Source organism: Carcharhinus amblyrhynchos, chromosome 20 (assembly GCF_965287045.1).
Source record: "Carcharhinus amblyrhynchos chromosome 20, sCarAmb.v2.hapA, whole genome shotgun sequence".
Lineage (NCBI taxonomy): Eukaryota > Metazoa > Chordata > Chondrichthyes > Carcharhiniformes > Carcharhinidae > Carcharhinus > Carcharhinus amblyrhynchos.
This window is the reverse complement of record NC_137343.1, coordinates 52,425,033-52,439,170: the sequence shown is the minus strand read 5'-3', so window position 1 is coordinate 52,439,170 and position 14,138 is coordinate 52,425,033. Positions and strand designations below refer to the sequence as shown.

At 46.0% G+C, this 14,138-nt stretch overlaps 1 protein-coding gene across 2 annotated transcripts in view; it reads right to left on the bottom strand.

The window, feature by feature from the left end:
• The window catches only part of dgcr2 (DiGeorge syndrome critical region gene 2), a 60,501-nt gene that overhangs the window by 7,791 nt on the left and 38,572 nt on the right, over window positions 1-14,138 (bottom strand). The gene's annotated exons all lie outside the window — the stretch shown is intronic.

The window sequence follows — 14,138 nt, the reverse complement described above, 5'->3', positions numbered from 1 at the left end:
AGATGGGAGCAGCCAATTCAGGAAACTATTGGCATAACGATTCCTAATTTTTCCAAACATTCAATTTCTTCTCAGCTTTTTGATGCAATGCATATTGGGGCGGCACGGTAACACAGTGGTTAGCACTGGTGCCTCTCAGCATCAGGGACCCAGGTTTGATTCCCAACTTGTGTCACTGTCTGTGCGGAATCTGCATATCTCTCCCCATGACTGTATGTTTCCTCTGGGTGCTCCGGTTTCCTTGCACAGACCAAAGCTGTGCTGTTTAGATGCAATGGCCAAGCTAAATTCTCCCTCAGTGCACCTGAACAGGCAGAGTGTGGTGACTTGGGGATTTTCACAGTAACTTCATTGCGCTGTTAATGTAAGCCTGCTTATGATATTAATAAATTAACTTTAAACTTTTAAATTTAATCTGGCACTGGGCAAGTTCAAAATATTTTGGGGTAACATCCAAATTAAATTTTCGACTTAATGCCGAGCTCTGCCTAATTTAGTTTGAGAAACCTCAATGTTTTTAAAAAAATTATAAATTACCATCAGATATACTGATGACTAGCCGATTCAGTTTTATTTAATGTAACCAATCTCATCCCATGAGACGAGCCCTTGGCCTTTTGCAACAATGATCTGTAGTTGAGTAGACTGGTGCTGTTAAGTGGCTGGTGCAGTAGTAGTTCCCAAAATGTTTAGGGATTCCCTGTATAGGTGGCCAGTCTAGCTGTTGAATTCCTTAACTTTACAGATTGAACTCTGTATTGAAGGTATTTAAATGTTTGCTCCCCTACGATGGGAACAGAAGCGCCAATATCCACTTCCACGCTTAGTGGGCGGTTGTTTACCAGGGGTATCTTTACTATAGGATCCAATTTTTGACATTATTCAATTGATATCGCTCAGATTCCTCTTCTGAATTATTTTCCAAATTATACACTGGAATCCACATCTATTTTTGGTTTAAACCAGGTGCACTCTGTTTGTCTCGGCACTTGATTCATAAGTGGCCTCCAATTGCAGCCAAAACAAAAAAAAAAAATCCCAAAATTAACATTTTTCCAAGGGGTCATCTTCCCCCAAACCTACAACATTCAGAATTTCTGGTTTGCTGGCCTGTCTTGCTCATCGAGTTTCTGCTTGGTCACTTCTGTGTACTCAACTCCATTGTCCAAACTTGCCAAAACTTTGCACCGTATCCGATTCATCTCACCTGTATGCATACACTAACTCAAGACGTCTCTCTCTGCACTCTCACAGTCGTCACTTTCGTAGAAGATAGGAACAGGAGGCGGCCATTTGGTCCTTCAAGCCTGCACCACCATTCATCACAATCAAGGCTTATCATCTAACTCAATAACCTAATCTTGCTTTTTTCCCATAACCTTTGCCCAAGTGCTATATCTAACCACTTCTTGAATACATTCAGTGTTCTGGCATCAACTACTTCCTGTGGCAATGAATTCCACAGGCTCACCATTCTTTGGGTGAAAATATGTCTCCTCATCTCCATCCTAAATGGTCTATCCTGAATCCTCAGACTGTGACCCTTGGTTCTGGACTCCCCCACTATCGGGAACATGCTCCTTGTCAAGCCCTGTTAGAATTTTATAAGTCTGTGAGATTCCCCCTCATTCATCTGAACATAGAACATTACAGCACAGTACAGGCCCTTTGGCCCTCAATGTTGCACCGACCAGTGGAACCAATCTAATGACCCTCCAACCTAAACTATTCCAATGTTATCCATATGTCTATCCAATGACCATTTGAATGCCCTTAAAGTTGGCGAGTCCACAACTGCGGCAGGCAGGACATTCCACGCCCTTACTACCCTCTGAGTAAAGAACCTACCTCTGACATCCGTCCTATAATTACCACCCCTCAATTTAAAGCTATGTCCCCTCGTGTTATAGCCATTACCATCCGAGGAAAAAGGCTCTCACTGTCCACCCTATCTAACCCTCTGATCATCTAGTATGCCTCAATTAGCTCAATTAGGTCACCTCTTAACCTTCTTCTTTCTAATGAAAATAACCTCAAGTCCCTCAGCCTTTCCTCATAAGATCTTCCCACCATACCAGGCAACATCCTGGTAAACCTCCTCTGCACCTTTTTCCAATGCTTCCACATCTTTCTTATAATGCGGCGACCAGAACTGTACGCAATACTCCAAGTGCGGCCGCACCAGAGTTTTGTACAGTTGCAAAATGACCGGCTCCAAAATTCAATCCCTCGACCAATAAAAGCTAACACCATACGCCGCCTTATCAACCTGGGTGCCAACTTTCAGAGATCTATGCACATGTACACCGAGATCTCTCTGCTCGTCAACACTACTGAGTCCTTCCATTAGCCCTATATTTTGTACTCCTGTTACACTTATCAAAGTGAATCACCTCACACTTTTCCGCATTAAACTCCATTTGCCACCTCTCGACCCAGCTCTGCAGCTTATCTATGTCGCTCTGCAAACTGTAACATCCATCCTCACTGTCTACAACTCCTCCGACTTTGGTGTCGTCAGCAAATTTACTAACCCATCCTTCTACACCCTCATCTAGGTCATTTATGAAAATGACAAACAGCAGTGGCCCCAAAACAGATCCTTGAGGTACACCACTTGTAATTGAACTCAGGTTGAATATTTCACATCAACCACCACCCTCTGTCTATCAGCTAGCCAATTCCTGATCCAAACTGTTAAATCACCCTCAATCCCATGCATCTGCATTTTCTGAAGTAGCCTACCATGGGGAACCTTATCAAACGCTTTGCGAAAATCCATATACACCACGTCAACTGCCTTACCCTTATCCACCTCTTTGGTCACCTTTACAAAAAAACTCGATAAGGTTTGTGAGGCACGACCTACCCTTCACAAAACCGTGTTGACTATCCCTAATCAATTTATTTCTCTCCAGATGATTATAAATCCTATCCCTTATAATTCTTTCCAAAACTTTGCCCACAACAGAAGGCTCACTGGTCTATAATTCCCAGGATGGTCTCTACTCCCCTTCTTGAACATGGGGACAACATTTGCTATCCTCCAGTCTTCCGGCACTATACCTGTAGCCAATGACGACATGAAGATCAAAGCCAAAGGCTCTGCAATCTCCTCCCTAGCCTCCCAGAGAATCCTAAGGCAAATCCCATCCGGCCCAAGGGACTTATCTATTTTCATACTCTCAAGAATTGCTAACACCTCAAGTACCTCAATCCCGTCTAGTCTAAAAGCCTGTATCTCAGTATTCTCCTCGACGACACTGACTTTTTCCTGGATGAATACTGATGAAAAATATTCATTCCGTGCCCCTCCTATCTCTTCTGGCTCCACGCACAACTTCCCACTGCTGTCTCTGACTGGCCCTAATCTTGCCCTAACCAATCTTTTATTCTTGACATACGTGTAGAAAGCTTTAGGGTTCTCCTTGATCCTATCCGCTAAAGTCTTCTCATGCCTTCTTCTAGCTCTTCTTAACACTATCTTTAGCTCCTTCCTGGCTAATTTGTAACTCTCCAGTGCCTTAACTGAGCCTTCATGTCTCATTTTTACATAAGCCTCCTTCTTCCTCTTCACCAGAGATTCAACTTCTTTAGTAAACCACGGTTCCCTTGCTCGACCACCTCCTCCCTGCCTGACAGGTATATATTTATCAAGGACTCGCAGTAGCTGCTCCTTGAACAAGCTCCACATTTCAAATGTTCCCAGACCCTGCATTTTCCGACTCCAACCTACGTATCCTAAATCTCACCTAATAGCCTCATAATTACCTTTCCCCCAGCTATAAAGAACATAAGAAATAGGAGGAGTAGGCCATCTAGCCCTTCGAGCCTGCCCCGCCATTCAATAAGATCATGGCTGATCTGTCGTGGCTCAGTTCCACTTTCCCGACCTCTCCCCATAACCCTTAATCCCCTCTCTTATCAAAAACCCATCAACCCGCGTCTTAAAAATATTTAGCGAGGTAGCCTCCACCACTTCAACAGGCAGAGAATTCCAGAGATTCACCACCCTTTGAGTGAAGAAGTTCCTCCTCAACTCCGTTCTAAACCGCCCCCCTTTATCTTGAGGCTGTGCCCCCTAGTCCTTCTGTCCTTTCTGAGCGGGAAGAGTCTCTCCACCTCTATCCTATCCATCCCATTCATCATCTTATACGTCTCAATGAGATCTCCCCTCATTCTTCTAAACTCTAACGAGTACAAGCCTAATTTATTCAGCCTCTCCTCATAGCTCAACCCCCTCAACTCCGGCATCAGCCTAGTAAACCTCCTCTGCACTCCCTCCAAGGCCAAAATATCCTTGCGTAAGTACGGCGACCAAAACTGCACACAGTACTCCAGCTGCGGCCTCACCAATGCCCTATACAGCCGCAGCAAGACCTCCCTACTTTTATATTCAATCCCCCTCGCTATGAAGGCCAGCATCCCATTCGCCTTCCTGACCACCTGCTGCACCTGCAAGCTGGGTTTTTGCGACTCACGCACAAGGACCCCTGCACCGTCCCTCTGCACCGTCGCCTGCTGCAGTTTTTCGCCACATAAGTAATAATCCTTCCTACCATTATTCCTACCAAAGTGGACCACCTCGCACTTGCCAACATTAAATTCCATTTGCCATTTCCTGGCCCATTCGCCCAGCCTATCTAGATCCTTCTGTAGACTCTCCACACCCTCCGCGCAATTTGCCGTTCCACCAATCTTGGTGTCATCAGCAAATTTCGACACCCTACACTCGGTTCCCTCCTCCAGATCATCTATATAAATGGTAAATAGCTGAGGCCCCAGCACCGACCCTTGGGGCACTCCACTAGTCACCATCCGCCAATCCGAATAGCACCCATTAGTCAATGGGTGCTATTCGGATTGGCGGATGGTGACTAGTGGAGTGCCCCAGGGGTCGGTGCTGGGGCCTCAGCTATTTACCATTTATATAGCTATAACTTCTGCCCTTCGGTATATGCCTATCCCTTTTCATCGCTAAGGTAAACGTAACCGAATTGTGGTCACTATCGCCAAAGTGCTCACCTACCTCCAAGTCTAACACCTGGTCTGGTTCATTACCCAGTACCAAATCTAATGTAGCCTCACCTCTTGTTGGCCTATCTACATACTGTGTCAGGAAACCTTCCTGCACACATTGGACAAAAACTGACCCCTCGAAACATGCTTGAACTATAGCTTTTCCAGTCGATATTTGTAAAGTTAAAGTCCCCCATAACAACTACCCTGTTATTTTCGCACCTATCCAGGATCATCTTTGCAATCCTTTCCTCTACATCTCTGGAACTTTTTGGAGGCCTATAAGAAGCTCCCAGCAGGGTGACCTCTCCTTTCCTGTTTCTAATCTCAGCCCATACTACCTCAATAGACAGATCCACATCATACGTCCTTTCTGCCACCGTAATACTGTCCTTGACTAACAATGCCACGCCTCCCCCTCTTCTACCACCTTCTCTGCTCTGACTGAAACATCTGAACCCCAGAACCTGCAACAACCATTCCTGTCCCTGCTCTATCCATGTCTCTGAAATGGCCACAACATCAAAGTCCCAGGTACCAATCCAGGCTGCAAGTTCATCCACTTTAATGCATATGCTCCTCGCATTAAAGTATACACACTTCAACCCACCCTTCCACCTGCCAATGCACTGCTGTGACCTAGAAACCCTATCCATGACCTCCCTATTCTCATCCTCCTGTACACTGGAGCTACAATTCAGGTTCCCATCCTCCCTCTGAATCAGTTTAAACCCCCCCCCCCCCCCGAATAGCATTGGCAAATTTCCCCCCCCCCAAGATATTAGTACCCCTCTGGTTCAGGTGCAGGCCATCCCTTTTGTAGGGGTCCCACCTACCCCAGAATGAGCCCCAATTGTCCTAGTATCTGAAACCCTCCCTCCTGCACCATCCCTTTAGCCACGAGTTCAAACGCTCTCTCTATTCTTCTCCACGCTATCCCGCAGCACAGGTAACAAATCAGAGATAACAACTGTTTGTTTTAGCCCTAAGCTTCCACGCCAACTCCCTGAATTTCTGCCATACATCCCCATCCCTTTTCCTACCTATGTCGTGGGTGCCTATGTGAACCACGACTTGGGGCTGGTTCCCCTCCCCCTTAAGGATCTCGAACACTCGATCAGAGATATCACAGACCCTGGCACCTGGGAGGCAACATACCAACCGTGAGTCTCGCTCGTTTCCATGACTCTCCTATCTGTCCCCTTAACTATGGAATCCCCAATCACTAATCCTGTTCTTTTCTTCCCCGTTCCCACCTGAGCATCAAGGACAGGCTGTACTCCCGAGACCTGTACTCCATGGCTTACCCTGGTTGAGTATTCCTCCCCAACAGCATCCAAAACAGAGTACTTATTTTGAAGATGAACAGCCTCGGGGGATCGCTGCTCTGACTGCTTCTTACCCCTTCTAGCAGTCACCCACGTACCACTTTTTAGGAGTAACTATCTCTCTGTAACTTTTATCAATAGCTGCCTCTGCTTCCCGAATGATTCTTTGTTCCTCCAGCTCCAGGTCCCTAACATGGTCCTCAAGGAGCTGGAAATGGATGCACTTCCTGCAGGTGTAATCAGCTGGGACACTACCGGTGTCCCTCACCTCAAACATCCCACAGGAGGAACATTGCACTGCCATCCCTATTACGTCCCTTACCAAGAAACAACAAAAAAAAACTTACCTGCTCTCACTCCGAGTCTCTCACTTTTTTTAGGTTAGAGGAGGGGGGAGGATGGGATACTCTACATGTGTAGAGTATCGGGATTCCTCACCGTTCCAATTTACGGGGGTCGAGAAAAAAAAAGCTACTACCCAGGCCTCCTTGTGACTACTTCCGGTATCCGGTTTAAAATTTTTAAAAAACTAAAGACGTTAGTTTACCCACAAGCTCTCCTCTCACCAATCGCTGCCTCTCTGATGTGCTCCCAAGGAACAATGAACTCCAGTGAAAACAATCCTAACCTTGTCAATCTGTCCTTGTACATCAGTCTTGTCGCCTCTGCGTCTCCCCCAACCCCCGAATCAACCTGGTAAACCTTCACTGCACTCCCTCAAGAGCAAGAACATCCTTCCTCAGAAAAGGAAACCAAAATTGACAATATTCTAGCTGTGGCCTCACCAAGGCCCTGTATAATTGTAACAACACATCCCTGCTCTTGTACTCGAAACCTCTTGCAATGAAGGCCAACATGCAATTTGCCTTCTTTACTGCATGCCTACCTTCAGGGACTACTGCACAAAGACACCCAGGCCCTGCTGCATACTTCCCTCTCCCAATTTACAGCCTTTCAGGTAAGAATCTGCCTTCTTGTTATTCACATTGGAAGCAAAAACCTCAGATTTATTCAAGTTATACTGCATTTGCTAATCTTGCCAATTAATTTGCCAATGGGGATCTAATAGAGGTATATAAGATTATGAAGGGTATAGATAAACAGTGGTAAGCTATTTCCTATGTTACGGACACAGTACGAGGGGCCAAGGCTTAGGGTGAGGGGGGAGAGGTATAACACAGATTATTAGAGGGAGGTTTTTCACACAGAGGGTAGTGGGGGTATGGAATGCTCTGCCAAGCAAGGTGATGGAGGCAGGCACACTGGATTTGTTTAAGAGTTACTTAGACAGGCACATGAGTGGGTTGGAGATGGGAGGATATAGGAGATTGTTTTAAATAAGGTTCATTAGCATTGGGACATCCCTGGTAATGTAAAAGGATGAGGAATGATACTAATGTTTTTCTCTTATAATTCACAGGTTTTAAGGCAGTCCGCCTTGTTGTCCAACGAGGGGCGTACACGCGATGGGTCGTACAAGGGCTGCTCTTGGATGTTCGAGAGTAGCCTAATACTTCATGTCGTTAGTGTACGCTTAAACTGGACCAGATGCTGGGCAACATGACAGCTCAGTGATTATCACTGATTGCTGTGCAGACACATGGATTTGGGCCGGTGTCTGTGGGAGTTTGCGCATTCTCCCCGTGCTTGCGTGGGTTTTCTCTGGGTGCTCCGGTTTCCTCCCACACCCCAAAGATGTGCTATTAGGCTGACTGGAGGTAATAAATTGTCCCTAAATTAGTTTCCCTCAATGTGGAATGCCATAATCATAGATAAGGGTCATAGGTGGAGGGGGGACTGGTAATGTTAAAATGGCGGTGCGGGCTCGTTGGGCCGAAGGGCCTGTTTTTGTTCTTTGCCACTCAACCTGTCCAGATCACGCTGAAGCATCTCTGCATCCTCGTTACAGGTCACCCTCCCACCTCATCCAAATCATTAATATATATTGTGAATAGCTGGGGTTCCACTACTAATCCCTGTGGCATCCCACTAGTTACTGCCTGCCAATTTGAAAAGACCTCATTGTTTCCAGAGGAGCAGTTGGAGTGGTGATTCAGTGAAGAGAGCTCGTCGGTAAGAGGGATTTTTACCTCACTTTCTTCGGAGTTTTTTTTCCTAAACCAGGAGTGTAAAACCAGAAGTAGGCCTCAGTGACACCTGGGAAGTTTTTTTTTTGCCCAACAAATTTGAACAGGGAGGAAAGCCAAGACTCTACACATCTAGAGTTTCCCACCCTCCCCCTCCTCTAACCTAAAAAAAGACTTGGAGTAGAGCAGGTAAGCTTCCTTCTTTATTTTTATTTCACGTATTCCTCTAACCTAAGGGGGTGAGGGAATATCAGGTAAGGTCTTTCTTTCTTTTTATCTAGAAGGAATGGCAGGAAAGGCAGTGCAATGTTCCTCCTGCAGGATGTTTGAGGTGAGGGATGCTGTCAATGTCCCTGCTGGTTTCACCTGTGGGAAGTGCACCCATCTCCAGCGCCTCAAAAACCGTGTTAGGGAACTGGAGCTGGATGAACTTCGGATCATCCGGGAGGCAGAGGCAATCATAGACAAAAGCTTCAGGGATTTAGATACTCAATGAAAATAGAATGGGTGATGGTGAGAGAGGTTGGGGAGGAAGCAGCCAGTGCAGGAATCCCCTGTGATCGTTCCCCTCAGCAACAAGTATTCAGCGTTGGATACTGTTGAGGGGGTGAGCTACCAGTGGTAAGCCACAGTGACCAGGCCTCCAGAACTGAGCCCGTCCCTGTGGCTCAGAAGGGAAGAGGGGAGAGAGGAGAGCAATAGTAATGGGGGGGGCGCAATGGTTAAGGGAAAGGAGGTTCTGCGGCAGCAAGAGACTCACGGATGGTATGTTGCCTCCCGGATGCAAGAGTCAGTGATGTCTCGGACCATGTTTTCAAGATCCTTAAGGGGGAGGGAGATCACTCACAGGTTGTGGTGCACATTGGTACCAACGCTGTAGGTAGGAGGGGGGATGGGGATTTAAAATAGGAATTTAGGGAGCTAGAGAGCCAGGACAAAGCATGTTGTCACCTCTGGTTTGTTGCCGGAGCCACATGCTAGTGTGTTGAGGAACAGGGAGAGAGTGCAGATTAACAGGAATGGTGCAGGAGAGAAGGTTTCATTTACTTGGATAATTGGGGCACATTCTGGGGAAGGTGGGACCTGTACAAACAGGATGGTTTGCACCTGAACCAGAGGGCCACCAATATCCTGGGAGGGAAAATTGCTATGGCTCTTCGGGGGGTTTTAGGCTAATTTGTCAGGGGGGATGGGAAAATGAACTGTCATCCAAAAGCCAATGAGGGTCATGAGGTACTGGGGAAGGTATCAAGGTCGCAGGAGTGTACAAGCAGACAGGATGGTGGGTTGAAGTGTGTCTACTTTAATGCATCAGGAATAAGGTAGGTGAAATTGGAGCATGGATTGGTACTTGGGACTATGATGTTGTGGCCATTAGAGATATGGTTAGAACAGGAATGGTTGTTGGCAGTGTTTTCAAGATCCTTAAGGGGGAGGGAGATCACTCGCAGGTTGTGGTGCACATTGGTACCAACGCCGTAGGTAGGAGGCAGGATGGGGATTTAAAATAGGAATTTAGGGAGCTAGAGAGCCAGGACAAAGCATGTTGTCACCTCTGGTTTGTTGCCGGTGCCACGTGCTAATGTGTTGAGGAACATGGAGAGAGTGCAGATTAACAGGGATGGTGTAGGAGAGTATAGATGTTTCAGTAAGAGTAGGGAAGGCGGTAAAAGAGGTGGAGGGGTAGCATTGTTAATCAAGGATAGTTTAACAGCTCAAACGCATTTCGAGGGCGGTCTGCCTACTGAGGTAATATGGGCTGAAGTCATAAATAGGAAAGGATCAGTTATGTTGATAGGAGTTTTCTATAGGCCCCCAAATAGTAATAGAGATGTGGAGGAGGAAACGGCAAAGCAGATTATGGATAGGTGTGGAGGCCACAGGCTAGTTATCATGGGTGACTTTAACTTTCCAAATAGCGATTGGAACGTTTATAGGTTGAATAGTTCGGACGGGACACTTTGTACAGTGTGTGCAGGAGAGTTTCCTGACACAATATGTGGATAGGCCAACAAGAAGTGGGGCCACATTGGACTTGGTACTGGGTAATGAACCAGGCCAAGTGTTAGATTTGTTTGTGGTGGAGCACTTTGGAGATAGTGACCACAATTCGGTGTCCTTCATTATTGCAATGGAGAGGGATAGGATCACACAGCAGGGCAAGGTTTGTAATTGGGGCAGAGGTAATTATGATGTGATTAGGCAAGAATTAGGGAGCATAAGATGGGAACAGAAACCATCAGTTGTGAGCACAAACGAAAAGTGGAGCTTTTTCAAGGAACAAATACTGATAGGTATGTCCCTGTCAGGCAGGGAGGAAATTGCCGAGTGAGGGAACCATGGTTCACAAAGGAGGCTGAATATCTTGTCAAGAGGAAAAAGGAAGGCTTTTCACTCTTATGTGAGAAATAAAAGAATGACCAGGGTGAGGTTAGGGCCTGAGAAGGTTAGTAGTAGGAACTTGTGCATGGAGTCAGAAGAGATAGGTGGTGTTGAATGAATATTTTTCTTCAGTGCTCACTAAGGAGAGAGGCCATGTTTTTGGGGATGAGAGTGTGATACAGGCTGATAGGATGGAGGAGGTAGATGTTCTGAGGGAAGATGTACTAACAATTTTGAAAAACCTGAAGTTCGATAAGTCCCCTGGACCTGATGGGATACATCCTAAGATACTTTGGGAGGCAAGGGATGAGATTGCAGAGCCTTTAGCTTTGATCTTTGGGTCCTTAGTGTCCACAGGGATTGCAGAGTGGTGAATGTTGTTCCTCTCTTCAAGAAATGAAATAGGAATGACCCTGGTAATTATAGGCCAGTTAGTCTTACTTCGGTGGTCAGTAAGTTAGTGGAGAGGGTCCTGAGAGATAGGATTTATGACCATTTGGAAAGATGCAGTTTAATCTGGGATAGTCAGCACGGTTTCGTGAGGGGTAAGTCCTGCGTCACAAATTTGATGAAGGTAGAGCAGTTGATGTCGTATACATGGATTTTAGTAAGGCATTTGATAAGGTTCCCCATGATAGGCTCACGAAGAAAGTAAGGAGGTGTGGGATAGAAGGAAATTTAGCCAATTGGATAAGTAACTGGCTGTCTCATTGAAGCCATAGGGAAAATTTTCAGACTGGAGACCAGTTACCAGCGGTGTACCACAGGGATCAGTGCTGGGTCCTCTGCTATTTGTGATTTTTAATCAATGACTTGGAAGAGGGGGCTGAAGGGTGGGTTAGTGAATTTGCTGATAACACCAAGATTGGTGTAGTGGATGAGGTGGAGGGCTCTTGCAGGCTGCAAAGAGACACTGATAGGATGCAGAGCTGGGCAGAAAAGTGGCAGATGGTTAAATGCAAGGTGATTCATTTTAGTAGGACTAACTTGAATGCGGATTACAGGGTCAACTGCAGGGTTCTGAGGAATGTGGAGGGAAAGAGATCTTGGGGTTCATATCCATAGATCTCTGAAGGTTGCCACTCAAGTGGATACAGCCGTGAAGAAGGCTTGTAGTGTGTTAGTGTTTAATAACAGGGGGTTTGTGTTTAAGGAACATGAGGTTATGCTGCAACTATACCGGATGTTGGTGAGACCACATTCGGAATATTAATAGAATATAGAACATTACAGCGCAGAACAGGCCCTTCGGCCCACAATGTTGCGCCGACCAGTTAAAAAACAATGACCCTCTAACCTAAACCAATCCCTTTTCATCCATAAACCTATCCACGGATCTCTTAAACGCCCCCCAAACTAGGCGCATTTACAACTGCAGCAGGCAGGGCATTCCAATCCCTCACCACCCTCTGGGTAAAGAACCTACCCCTGACATCCGTCCTATAACTACCCCCCCTTAATTTAAAGCCATGCCCCCTCGTGCTATAATTTTTTCTAAAACCTTGCCCACAACAGAAGACTCACCGGTCTATAATTCCCAGGGACGTCTCTGTTCCCCTTCTTAAACAATGGGACAACATTCGCTATCCTCCAATCTTCCGGTACTATACCTGAGACCAACAACGACCTGAAGATCAGAGCCAGAGGCTCCGCAATCACCTCTCTTGCCTCCCAGAGAATCCTAGGGTAAATCCCGTCCGGACCAGGGGACTTATCTATTTTCAAACCCTCGAGAATATCCAGCACATCCCCCTTATCAACTGCAATACTGTCTAGTTTACACCCCTGCAACCCAGTGTTCTCCTCAGCTACATTCATGTCCCCCTGCGTGAACACCGAAGAGAAATATTGGTTCAATGCCTCTCCAATCTCTTCCGGTTCCACACACAACTTCCCTCTGCTGTCTGTAACTGGCCCTAATCTTGCCCTAACCAACCTTCTGTTCTTAACATACCTATAGAACGCCTTAGGATTCTCCTTGATCCTATCAGCCAAAGTTTTCTCATGTCCTCTTTTAGCCCTTCTTAACTCACTCTTCAACTCCCTCCTAGCCAATCTAAAGCTTTCTAGTATGCAATTCTGGTCACCTCACTATAAGGAGGGTGTGGAAGCATTGGAGAGAGTGCAGAGGAGATTTACCAGGATGCTGCCTGGTTTGGAGGGTAGGTCTTATGAGGAAAGGTTGAGGGAGCTGGGGCTTTTCTCTTTGGAGCGGAGGAGGATGAGAGGCAACTTAGAGGTTTATAAAGATGAGGGGGACAGGTAGAGTGGACATGCAGAGACTATTTCCTCACACAGATGTAGTTGTTACTAGGGGGCATAACTATAAGGTTCATGGTGGGAGATATAGGAGGGATATCCGAGGTAGATTTTTCATTCAGTGGTTGGGGTGTGGAATGCACTGCCTGCTGTGATAGTGGAGTCGGACACTTTAGGAACTTAAGCGGTTATTGGTTAGGCACACGGAGCACACCAGAATGATAGGGAGTGGGATAGCTTGATCTAGGGTTTGGGCATAACTTGGCACAACATCGAGGGCCGAAGGGCTGTACCGTGCTGTACTTTTCTATGTTTCTATGACCTATTAATGTCTACTCTTTGTTACCTCTCCGACAACCAGTTTTCTATCCATCTCAATACCCTTCCCCCAAAACCACGTGCTTTAATCTTGCACAATAATTTCTTGTGCAGGACTTTGTCAAACGTTTTCTGAAACTCCAAATGTACCACATCAATGGCTCCCCCTTGTCAACTCTACCAGTTACATCTTCAGAGATCCAGCAGATTTGTCAAGCATGATTCATCCTTCATAAATCTATGCTAACTCTGTCCAATCCCACCACTGCTTTCTAAATGCTCTGTTATAAAGTCCTTAATAAGGGATTTGAGAATATTCCCCACTACTGATAGGCTTACTAGAATATAATTCCCTGTTTTCTCTCTACCTCCCTTTTTGAATAATGGAATGACATTAGCTACCCTCCAATCTGCAGGGACTATTCCAGAGACTATAGAATCCTAGAAGATGACCACCAATGCATCCACTATTTCTAGAGCCACTTCCTGAAGTATTCTGGGATGTAGATTATCAGGTCCTGGGGATTTATTTGCCTTCGATCCCATCCATTTTCCCAGCATTATTTCTCTACTAATATTGATCTCCCTCAGTTCTTCCCTCTCATTAAATCTTGCATTCTCCAATATTTCTGCTGTCTGATTCATATCCTATTTTGTAAAGGCAGAACCAAAGTATATACGCAGTTGCTCAGCCATTTCTTTGTCCCCTATTATACATTTGCCCATTTTTATCTGTAGGGGATCT